The 12,611-nt window shown below is 48.1% G+C and overlaps 1 protein-coding gene across 4 annotated transcripts in view; it reads left to right on the forward strand.

Moving 5' to 3' along the window:
* The first annotated feature begins 7,440 nt into the window (after positions 1-7,440).
* The window catches only part of TRAF3 (TNF receptor associated factor 3), a 63,741-nt gene continuing 58,570 nt past the window's right edge, over positions 7,441-12,611 (forward strand). For all 4 annotated transcript variants that reach the window (XM_075712090.1, XM_075712092.1, XM_075712091.1 and 1 more), the window contains exons 1-2: positions 7,441-7,479; positions 8,153-8,208. The gene's annotated coding sequence lies outside the window, so the exon portion shown is untranslated. The remainder of the gene's footprint in view (positions 7,480-8,152; positions 8,209-12,611) is intronic.

Below are 12,611 nucleotides of genomic sequence, written 5' to 3' on the forward strand. Positions count from 1 at the left end.
TAAAAAGGAATACAAGCTTTATGGTAAAGGCCAGCGACACAAGGATGTTATACCTTCATATAGGTGTGCATATGTCTTGGATCCAACACTTGTGGATCTACTAGAAGCCTGGATATATGTTAGACAAAGGCTGGAAGGGAATTGTTAATGCCACGAAGGAAGTCCCAAAACTGTGTCTGTGAGAACTAGATCTGGAATGGAACATCCTTCAGTAGCACAATAGTATCTCTGTCATACACGCCGGGCAAGATCCATGTGATTTAACAAAGGGAATCAGGGGTAGCTATATCAGCTGTAGCTCCCATGGGAACAGTCTTGACAAGAGAAGTGTTGTTTTCCTTTAGGCTTCTAGAACAACTATTTAGATGATGATTGCTCCTGACTGGATTGTCTCCAGAAATCTGCTGGTATTACCATGTAGCAAACACAGAGGTTCCATCTCGCAGTAATCTCTTCGGTACTGAAGCCTGGTAGGTCTGCCTGGGTCAGGCTGCATGTGAAATCAGGACAGAATATTTCAGGGGTTGGAAACACACCTTCTGCAGACCGTTTACTTAAAAGAACACCCAGAGGCTCAAACAACCTTCAAGAATGCTCTGAAATCTCCCTTTAGGACTTGCTAGAGCACTGTCAATAAAAGGGGGGGAAAAAAAAAGCCTCTCAGCTGGCACAACTTGAAACCTGTTCTGATGCTCTGATGGCGCTGGAGGTAAGGCACACGGCTAAGCTGGAAGCCAGGAAAGTGATGAGACTCAGCGACCACCTCCCAGTCACCTCAAATGCTCAAATTGTTCCTAAGCCTGATTCTCACAGGTTGGTTTGCGTTCCCATGACTACATGCAGAAAAGGTGAAAGTAAAAATAGTTACGTCACCCTGAAGAAACAGCTATTATTGATTACTGCGAAGAGCCAATAACCATTCCTACAATAATGAACAATTCTCAGCATTGGAAGTATACCCATCTGGTCTTTCTGCCAATATTAGGTGAGGGTTTTTCCTCTTATATGATTAGATTCTGAGATTCTTGATGGAGAAAAGATCCTAAGGCTATTTTCAGAGATACATGTATCATCCAGAAAATGAGGGCATCTGGACAAATCAATACAGCTGTTATATTCATGTCAGCCTTTTGCTTTGCCAGGTATTCCAAAGAATCCTTGCAGTTGTTAGTTACAAACTAGTATAATGACTGACATTTTATGTCTGGGGAAAACTTTTGGACCAAATCCTTGTTCCCGATAAAGCTGCTTTGTGCTCCTCAAAAGGCACAAAGCAGCCTTTAAGATGCTTTTACCAGTTATACTCAGACTCAGCTGTCACAGGGAGATCTCCATATGGTGGAGAGCTGGTCTTGCTGAGTCTGCACTCTTCCCATCACAGCTCTGATTTTGGAGCCATACTGAGAGACAGACGTACAGCTGAAGCATTGCTGTGCCTTAGTAATTCCCTGCTGTGGAACCACATCCTGTCTCTTTTTCCAGGTACAGCTTAGAGTTCACACGAACCACTTTATGAGCCTCCTTGGAAATCCACTGACATGCGCTCAAAAATTTCATTTGACTCCGAAGTCGATTTGGCATGGGCATAATGGCAGTCTTGATGGTAGGGGAGCCTGGGGATCTCAATATATTTTTAATAGTCTCAACAAGAGAGTAAGGCAGCCCTAAGATTACTGAGACGCAGTTGTGATATGCCTTACTAATATTTCTCATCATTGTGAAGCAGATCTATAAGCTGACTTGGGAATTACAATTAGCTCGAAAGAAAGGAAAAATGTCACATAGCATACTCATAAAGGCATGTATCACTAACTTCTGGAAGACTTGGGAAATGTTTCACCTCAAATGCTTGTCATTTAGAAAGCCATCACTTTCTAGGAATTTAAAGTAGAAAATCACAGCTTGGGCAGAGGAAGTCTTTTTTTTTCCTTAAGCAAGTGGGCTATCACATTAGACATTATTGCTTAGTAGCAGCTGAAATAAACCCCAGGGAATCTTTATCTCATGTATAGGATGCAATAAATGAATGTGTATTCCCATGATACAGGTCCTCTTGGGCTGTGCTTCGGCAATAAAAAGGAATATAAATTTAATGATTTTATTATTCTGTAAATAAGCATCTTCAATCCAAAGCATAGGATGAGGAAGCTGCAAGTCAAGAAGCTTCCTCAGTGCCAGAAATGCAGAAACTGGGTCCTGCTAAGTCTTGCTCAAATACACAGTAGGTATCGATTAGGAACGCAACATAACCACCTTCTGCAGAAACTGTGGAGAGGTCATGCACAATGCACATGAATCACAATGCTTAGAGATAGCATTATGTACAGAAGCAGTGCCAAACTGCACCTGAAGCAGCAGGGCTAAGAAGGATGTACCGTATCATTACCAATTACAATAGTTCAGCTGAATGACTGTTAATTGCAATAAGCCAATTCACACAAGAAACAATGGTTTTCTGCCTCCCCCCCTCACCCCCCTGCCCCCAGATTTACTTCCAGCATTAAAAATAACCTGTTGATGCCGCATTTGGGAAAATAGGACTGGAAATGATCTCTCTCTACAACTACACAATGCCAGTTTTGTTTAGGAGGTCTCACAGAACACCCTTCCTGCAGCCCCCACTCATTGAAGGTCACAAAATGCTTTTCAGTACCAGGCAATAAACTTAAGAGCCACAGTAAAAGACCAAACGCCTCAAGCACAATATCACAGAAGACTATAACTGGTACCCCTGCAACAAGATACTTACCAAATAAATCTCCCAGAAGATTCTGAGAAAGTAGCAGGGGGGGAAAAGGCAAAACAGTTCTTTGCCAGGCTCACCTGAGGGAAAAGGTTTTGTTGTGACCCAAATCTGGCAATCAATTCAACTGTACGCCTGTGAGCAAGATGCACCACAAGCCACCTCATGATTTAAAGTCACCAGTGTCCTTTCTACATCCTGTCTCTGACTAATTTCCAGTGCTTCAGAGGCAGTTGAAAAAAACCCTCACAAGCCAAATGCAGATGGGGTAGAGGACCAGAAGAAGCCGTAGAGCTTGGGAATGGTTGAAGTACAAGGCCAAAGGTCAGCAGCTCAATCACCTTTCAAACCCCCTTGGACCCACTGAAGTATCATGCCCTGATTTAAAATCATTTAGGTGCTTGTGCCTAGAGTACTGTTTGTTCACTTCTGGAATGGTTAGAAAGCTTTCCAGTCTAAGTGTCCTCATGACCAATTTATAACCATACATCCTCATGCTAGTATAATTCTGTAATTTAAATAGTTCTCCTTCATTGATATTTACTATTTGAATCTATTTACAGTGAATCATCAAGCTGTTTTGGCTTTGCTTGGCTAGCTAAGGAAGCCAAGCTTGCTTGCTTGCAGCTCCCATTCAATGGGATCTCTGCTCCCCCATCACCCCAGTATTCCTCTTCTGCACCTGTGGCGACCTGAGTCAATCTTTTCTGATCATAAGTCACCAGAACTGGACGTAATTTTCCAAACGAGGGTCCTTGGCTGTGCTGTGTATAGCCGTATTAATACTTCCCTATCTCTACTAAAAATACTCCACTTTGTGCACCACAGGCTCACATAAGCCTTTTCCACAGCTATTCCTGCTGGCAGCTCTCAGTCATTTTCTCATGGAGGAATTCACCCACATAGTAAGGTCAGACGAGTAGGCCCAAAGCTACCAGCATCACCACCTTTCTCCTTTCACTATAGAGTTTTAGACAAAGGGTACTACTTCTAACCTTGAACAAATCCTTGCTTTGGCAATTGCAATTTCCTTTGCCAGCTTCTTTCAATATCTCTGGGTAAAAATCACCTTTGGGTTCCTCTGTCCTGCCAACCTCATGCATTTCCTCCGTTTCCTGTTCTGCGATCCCAAGCCTTAGACAAAGATCTACATTTGTCCCTCTTGCAGTTTAACATAAGCCAGATTAGTCCATGATCACTCAGTTCAAGATTAGTTTCAATACTATGGCCTTCTACAAGGTCCTTGCCACTTATTAATACTAGGCCTAAAATAGCATCCTCTTTCATGGAGTCACTCCCTGTTTGCTTGAGAAATCGAGTTTCTATGACACTCGAGAACATTTAAGCCCTACCACTTCCCAGTGGTATTTCCCAGGCTGTATCTGAGAAATTATAGTTTCCCATAATCACATGATACTCACTTTTCTGTATCTTCCCCATAGTTTTTGGAGACAGCTATCCCTGTCCAAGTTTGTAATGAATTACCACCCTTCTCTCGGTGGATTTTTTAAAAAAAATTCTTTGCTCTCATGTGATTTTCCAATATAGTGCCCTATGATTTTATTTCTTCAAACCATTTTACTAAAATACAGTTACTCCACAGTCTTTACCGTTATTTCTGTTGTTCTATGTAGCTACCCCTTCAACAACTATATTCTAAACACTCCTGCTAAGCAGAGGTGTGCAGCATGCAGCAGCAGCACTGAGACACGGCATTTCAGGCCCCAGTAAAAAACATTGCTTATAACATGAAACTCCAAACCTGGTGAAGACAAGACATTGGTGACATATCTCACTGTAATAACTGTATCAGAAACCTTTAAAATCTTGTAGGCATGATATGGAAAAAGAAAAAACCAGCAAAGCAGTTGAAATGGTAGATATTGCATTAGATCAACGTTTATCCCTTTGGTTACAGACATTTTTAAATGTGGGAAAGGTTCTGACATCTTTTAGATGGTACAAGAATTTGTTTTCTCTTTTGGGGGAAGAATTAGAATTACATTAGTACAGAATTAGTACAAGAATTACATTAGTACAGCTGCTGGAGCTACAAGCATTGGAATCTTATTATGTTCTTTCCCCCCCCCCCCCCTTTTTTTTTTTTTAAGGGCAAAACAAGAGGACACATATGCAACAGCAAAAAGAGTGGCAAAGAAGGAAATTGCAGGTTTGCCTCTGATAGAAACTTATTTGCAGCCCCGCTGCTGGAGAAATCCAGGCTTGGTGCACAGTCCTATCAGGTGGTCCAGAGCTAAGCAATCTTGAACAAGTGATGGGAACATTTAAGACATCGGTCTTAGATTGTCTTTCCGATCGCAGGTTCACGGCATCATTTCAAAAGGCGCAGTTGTCTTGACAGCTAAGCCAGCCTCTTACTGGGGACAGCAGCAAAAGGCGGGGGGCTGCAGAGAAATGGCATGAGGGAAAAACCGGCACACACGGAGGGAATTAGCGGTGCGTGCCAAGCTCCGTATTTTCGGGGCTGGTGAGGACACAGCCGGAGCTAGAGATGTTTGGTTTTGCAGGGCAGGTTGGCGTGGGCGTTACAGAGATCCGGGGGATGAAGACCGAGGAGGGTCAGGATGGATTTCGGGACGCGGGGAGATGCTGTAAGCGGCAACTATGACGCAAAGCTTCTCCGTTCAGGATCACGCATCCAACTGTTCCTCCCTAGTGATCCCTCGATAAACAATGTCCAAAAAGGACGGTGACCTCATCCCACTGAAATTAGCCAAACACCACACATTTCTCCGTGTTCAGCTCCGCACATTCCTTGCAGCTCCGGCTCTCCCGGCTCCCTGACCCACCAGCCCCATGGCTGCACCCGGAGCTCCGCAGCCCCCTGTGCGGCCATTCCTGCGGCTGACCCCGGCCCGCGCTGCCGCCGGCTCCGGCTGAGCCCCCCGGCTCCGACCGAGCCCCCCCTGGCTCCGACCGAGCCCCCCCGGCTCCGACCAAGCCCCCCGGCTCCGACCGAGCCCCCCCGGCTCCGACCGAGCCCCCCCCGGCTCCGGCTGAGCCCCCCCCTGCTCCGGCCGAGCCCCCCCAGACACCGGCCGAGCCCCCCCCCCGGCTCCAGCTGAGCCCCCCCAGACTCCGGCAGAGCCCCCCGCGCCGTTTCTGCGCCAGAGCCGCCTCTCCCCTCCCCTGCCCTGCCCTCCCCTCCCTCCAGCAGCCCGGGGAGGTGACAAGCCGCACACCGCTGCCCCGCAGAAAAGCGAGGCCGCCGGTACCGGCCGGGCATCTGCCCTGATCGGGACATGCCGCGATACAAGCGCAGCCCGGTACAGCCATTCATTTAACCTGGCCGCCCGGAGCGACCGGTTCTGTCGGGTGTCAGCGTCGCCCCCCATCCCCCGCCGCCGGGAGAGCCGCCTGCGGAGGGCGGCCGGCGCCTCTCGCAGCCCCGGCCCGCCGGCTCGGGGTTGCCACCTACGGTCGCTGCTCCCCGCCCGCCGCCGGCCCGGGCCCGCCTGAGGCGATCGGCCCCTCCGGGGGGCGAACGGCTCTGGCTCGCTGCTCTTTTCCGATCTTTTCCAGACTCTTCTCCCCCTCTCTTCCCCTCCCTCCCCCCCGCGGTTTTTCCTCCCTCCCCTTTTTCCCAGTGGCTTTTTTTTTTTTTTTTTTTTTTGTGTGTGTGTGTTTAAATAAAGGCTATTGTGTGCGAGGCGACCCTTTGTGCGGAGTTGCTCGCACCTCCCTCGGGGCGGAGAGGGGAAGCAAGCGGCTCTGCGCCGCGCCGATCCCTCTCTCCCGGCGCCCCGCGCCCCGGCGCCATCCCCCGCGCCCTTCCCCTCCCCAGCGCTCCCGCCCTTCCCTCAGCGCCCAACGGCCGGGCCGGCGCAGCACCGCCCGCCCTCGGGCCGCGCTCCCGCAGCGGCGGGGCGAGCCTCGGCGCGGCTGCCGCGGCACCACCCCCCGCGCCCCCTTCGCCGCTTGCGGGGGGCCGGCAGGCGCCGGGCGGGACGGGCCCCGTCTGCCGGGCGGGGAGCGCGGGGTCCCTTCTGCCCGGGCTGCGCCCGCGGCGGCGGAGCGGGGGGGGGCGCGTAACGGCGGCATCAGGTGCAGGCGGGCAGGGCAGGCCCGGCCCCCGGCTGCCGCCTGCGCGCTGAGCGGCTCGGCCGGGCCCGCCCCTCGGTGTGTGTGAGGAGGAGCCGGGAGAGCAGCGGGCTTCGCCGGGGATTTCCAGCCTGAGCGGGCGGGAGAGGAAGTGCGGGGCGGGGGGAGACGGCGCTGAGCGGCAGGGACTTTCCGTCGGGCTGGCGGTCGCCTTCGCCGGGCTCCAGCTGCCGCCCGCCGCCCGCTCCCCTCACACGCTCGCAGGTAGGGCGTCCGCGGGGCTCGGCGCGCCCCGGGGAGCGGCGCGGTGGCGAAGGCGGGGGGCGGGGGGGGCGGGAAGCGCGGGCGGTTCACCGCCGCCGTGGCGGCTGCTCCCGCTCGGGGCTCCGGCACCGGCCGGGCTCGCCTGCCCGCAGTCGGGCTCCCTGGGCGGAGGGACGGGGCCGGGCGGGCGGCGGGAGCCGCGGGGGTGCTCCCGCGGAGCCGGCGGGCGGCTCGGCGGCGGCGCGGCGCTGATACGAGGCATCTGCTAGCAGGCAGGGGCCGAGCGCGCTTCGCCCGCAGCCTGTTGCCGGGACCTCGGCGGCGGCTGGTGCCCGGGGACAGATCAGCCTCCGGCGGGGGCGGCGTGGACTCTGCCTGCCCGGACGCACGCACACTCCAGGGCTCTGCAGGTGCCCCCTTTTCGCTTACTTATTTTGCCTCCCCTCTTCCCTCCCCCCCGCGCCCCGCGTCTCCCCCCTCCGCCCCGCGGTGCGTGCGTGCCGGGGCGGGCAGGCGAGGCGAGGCGAGGCCGGCAGGCCGGAGCGGGGCCGTGCGGCAGCGCTTGCGGCGTTTGATGTGTCGTTTGAATGCAGAAGCCTCGCTCCGCTCCTGGCTCCCTCCATATGCAGTGCTGGGGGCGGGCCGACGGCCTTTAAAGGGGCACTGCCGGCAGCCGCCGCGCCTGGGTGCCGAGCGCGGGCCCCCCGCAACTTGGCACCTCCCGGGGCTGCCCGCTGCGGCTCCGGCTGCGGCTCCGGCTGCGCTCTGCCCGCGGGGCCCTGCCCGCCGCTCGGCTCCGCTGCAATGGGCGCTTGGGCGGCCGCCGCCGGGGAAAATCCTTCGCCGTCGGTACGGAAGGAGTTATATTTCTATAAAGGCTGTCTGCCTACCACGGCCCTGCGCTATCAGCCCGGCTGCCTGGCGTGAGCGGAAAGAAAAGTGTTTTTGTTGTCACGCCATTCATTTTATGCGCTGCTTCGCAGCACCGCGTTTTGGTGTGTTTAATTACCGCGTTGTAGGTTAGAGAAAAAAAAAAAAAAATAACGACTGTTTAAAAGTTTATACTGAGTCATTCCTCTGCAGATGAACCTATGACTGACTCATAATCTGAGAACTGCAGCGGCTTGTAAAATAGGAAGGTAAGGCATTTACATCTTGATTTATTTGTGTCTTCGAGTGTCTAAGATCTGAATTATCTGCGGAAAAACAAGAGAAATGGGATTAATGCCGAGACGCATAATCTCACGTTCTGTCGATCCGAGCTCGCGTGTGACATGACGGTCTGCATGTGCACCTCTGTGTGGATCTTTGCCGTGCGTTAGGACATATTTCATCTTTTTCTGTTTCTGTAGCAGTAAAATGTGGGAAGTTCCCGTGATACAATGTGAAATTTGCAGTCTCCTTGGGTCAGTGACTTCTCTAGCTTGTTGGGATCTAACCGAGCTGTGTATGTTGTAATTTGTGCGGGTTTTCTATTTCTTCAATAGAACTGTGTGTTTTTTCTTGCAGGTTTGTCCCGTAGAATGGACATAGCATTACTGTGCACTAATCTGAACTTGCATTCATAGACCAAAAAGGAGTTTAGCGTATGATGTGAAGGTGTACTAGTGCTATTTAGCTTAGACAAATGAAATAGTATAATTTGAAATAGTTACTAAAAACCCGTATTTAAAATAGCTGCTGGCTTGCATGGAAGCCTGGATTTAAAGGCTACGCTGGCTGTTAGAGTTAGAAGTAAAGAGATCATAAAATATACTGTATGTTGTCCTTTAAAATGAGCCATTTGGCTGAAAGGGTTTATAAATGGCAATCCATATACACCGTGGATTAACATAGATGTTAAGTGTTATTTATTGTGATTAGGGAGAGGGTTTTTCTTTTAAGATGAGAAATACTTGAACCGTTGGACTGAATCAGAGTTTTTTTATGGCTGAACTGGGAAACCCCTTGTCATAAAGCATGGTAACGGAAACATTGATGTATCATGAGTTTGGGCATTGCAAGCAGACGGCACTATGAGGTTCTAAAAGTTGCTTTGTTCCAACATGAAAATGGTAGGTGTTTTACTGAAACGTGGCTTGATGAGAAACTTCCAATAATAGCTGGACCTAGGATATGGGAAGGTAAAGTGCATTCAGTAGCAAAGCAAATTAATTCTAATCAAAAGAGGGTGCTAAATGACTCTGTTTTTAGGCTTTCCTGAAGTTGTTCTGCAATTAAGTTTGATGATACCAATTTTGAGAAGCCATTCTTGTATGGATTCAGAGAATTTGATCATCATGTAAGCCTATGTAGTGGTGGTACCTTGGAAAACTGTGTAAGATGGCAGTAGTTAGCATCAATGACAAAAAATTCTTTATGAAGTCTTACCAGTCTATGCTAATACAGTTTGTCTTCTAAATGATTTCAAGATCGTGTTGTATCTTAGATCTTTACAGTGTTCTTGTTCATAATGAAAAGTTTAAGTGAGTGAAGAGGAACATGTTTTTTCAATACTGAAGTCTAGCTGTTCTATTAGTAGATGTGGGAATGCTGAAAATATGAAAAGCCAGAAATCCTAATTTTTAACTTCTGTTGTTAAACCACTGGAACGTAAATAAATTGATAAGTAGATGATCATAGTTCTTTTGCAGATGAAAAGGCAGTTTAAAAATAGGAATGACTTAAATCTACTCCAATATCCTAAACTGGCTTTGTATGAATAGATAATGCAAGAACAACACGTTTTGATCTCTGATATCCTAGATGATGCAACAACTGGATTTCATTAGGTTTTTTATTTTAATAGTGTTTCTTAATTGAAGGTGCCGAATCTTATGATGTCTGAAGACTGCTCATTACACATTGGTTTCAGATGTCTGTGCTCTTGTGCGCAGTTCCTTTAAAGAATTGCCAAGGCTTAATTTTTTTTTTTTTTTTTTTTTTTTAATGCCGGTGGGTGGGTACTTTCTGAATACGATGCTTGTATTTGAAACCTCCTGGCATTTTTGGCGTATGGCTCAGGAACACCAAAAGTGGTGGGAGAGAGTGAAATTGGAGATTTCAAGATGTGGTATGGGGAAAAGAAACCAAGGGAGGGAGGGTTGTGTATTTTTGTGCAACAGAATAAAGGTGTGATTGTAGCACAAGAGATAGTGCTGTAATCACGCTAGGTTTTATCTTACACTTTTCAACCTGTGGTGATGAAGTGGTGATACAGAACTACAGCAGTGAAGGGCTGGCAAAGAGAGTATAACTGGTCTCCCAGCTCTTCCTGCTGGAAGCCCATACCCTCATAAATGGGTAGTTTAAAGTCAATATATGTTTGTTTTGACAAATCACAAACATGTTTCATTTTTTCTATGCCTTTTTTTTTTTAAGGTAGAAAGAGAAAGGACTAGAGAATTGGTAGGAAAGGGGGGGGCAACTTACGATGAGAGATCATTAGGTGTCTGCAAAGTAGGAAGAGGTGCTCTCTTCTAATGGGAAAGAAGAGAAAAGGAAATAAAGACAAAAAAGCTCCTAAACAATCAGTAAGGAAAGTATACAGTAAGAAAGATCTTAGAACTTAGGGAGAAAGTAAGGCAAAAGATTATTTGGTATTGGGAGTTGTGTGAGAGAGAGAGGGATACATTTATATAGTCTTTGAGGGTGTTTTTGTTTTCTTCCTGGAGATCTTTTCTGCTGGAGCACTGACAGCAAAATATTATTGCCACTGTGACTTCAATTGCTACTGACTGTTGGCTTTGTAACTAGGTTATCAGGGCGAGTGTCTCTAAAATTATATACAACAACTGTAGGTCACTAATCCTCTCCACCCCCCAAAAAATGTTAAGCCTTTGATTTCCATGCTGTTGCTCTTCCCTGCTGCTTTCCTCTGCATGTGTAAAGTGTGATTTTCGTAGAATTCCAAGTTCTGCAGTTCATCTAGTCAAGTGCAGCATGGGAAGTCCTAACATGTTCATGGATGCAGAAGTTCAATATTGGACATGTGTGATGGCCTCCATCCCTGGCTCCCTCCTTGTACTGAAAATTAGGGTGATGTGTATTTTGACATCAAGATTGAATTTTTGCAAATTGCAGGCATTAGAACTGCAGTGGGCATAGCAGGAATGCTTCAAGTTGGGATGATTTATAGTTCCAGTATTCTTTTGTATAGTATCATAAAATGATCATTTATAAAATAGATTTCTCTTATGTATAGAGGAAACACTCTGTAGATTATTTACAATGGTAAAAATTGCGAATAACTCTGTAGTATAGTTTAAATGCTCTGAAGTAAATATATCCTTTCACATACAGTACACGTAGCAAATGCTTCAGTCAAAACCATTAGTGAAAGAAGTCATTAAACTTCTATTTTACATGCTTTAATGATGACTGTATGGAAGTCCATAATTAGAAAAATTTAACATTTGGAGTAATACTGAACTTTTGTCTGACTTTGTGGTTTCTGCATTAATGTGGAAAACATCTTTCTGTAAATAAAGATATGCCCACTCAAGATAAGCTTGAAATGCTATGAGTCTTTACAGCTTTCTTAGGCATCTAGCAAAAAGAGTTATTTTGATTTGGTCTGTCTTGAAAAGCAAGTTGCAGATGCTACTGTAAGATAAGAAGTGCCTTCCAGGCTGCCACATCGTTCCTGCAAGCTTTGACATCTATCAAGGAAGACAAGATGGTCCACTGAAGATACCAGTGTAAAATCTAGGAGACCTGGAGGCTGCTTTTTTTTCGTTCCTGTAGATGTGTGTACTGTAAGTCATGCAGTTAGGGCCAAACTGACGAGGGGCTTTGATGTTGCAGTGTGGAGTGATGTGACATCACGCCCAAGTCCCAGGGGCAGAAGGGGGATTCCAATCCAAGTTTCTTACTTCCCTGGGGAGTATTCTCATCATCAAGCCACAGGCCAGTTCGAGTAGTGTCACTTCCTTCTCTTGAAACTCTTCTGCTATGCCAGGAATAATCAAAACTCGATGTGCCTGAGAAACAGAGCAAGAGGAAGCATGATGTCTCAGTCAAGTGGTCAGGACAATTACCAGGATGAGGAAAGACATGAGTCTGCTGATGCTTCTTCCACTGCTGTTTTGTTTATTGTTTTCTGGTGCATTTGAACTTGGTGTTGAGATGCTTGCTGAGGTGACCAGCCTTGTCAAGACAGACGTTTCCTTAAACATAGAAGATGTGCCGGGGAAGAAAAGAGTACTGCTACTTGGGTGCCACTGGGGTTAGGTGGTAGCTGGCTGGGAGTTCTGAGAATAACTTTGATGCAGCTAGTGGCTTATGTGTGTCTGGCTTCTGGCTCCATATGCAGACCATTTTCCTGGTCTGTAATAAAATGGGAATAGTGGCGCTTTCCTGCAATCTGAGGACGTAAAAATGATGAGGTGCCGAGACCCAGCAGGGCAGTACAAGCATTATCTGTTGATAAATGAAATGAATTGCAAGTGCTGTGTAGAGGCCTCCTGCTCTGTCTCCTCTGCAGTGCTGTACCATTCTGCACTGTCAGCACCGTGGGACAGGAAACACTATTTGCTTCACACTCTTCCATTGTTGCGTACCG

Source organism: Pelecanus crispus, chromosome 6 (genome assembly GCF_030463565.1).
Source record: "Pelecanus crispus isolate bPelCri1 chromosome 6, bPelCri1.pri, whole genome shotgun sequence".
NCBI classification, from domain to species: Eukaryota; Metazoa; Chordata; class Aves; order Pelecaniformes; family Pelecanidae; genus Pelecanus; species Pelecanus crispus.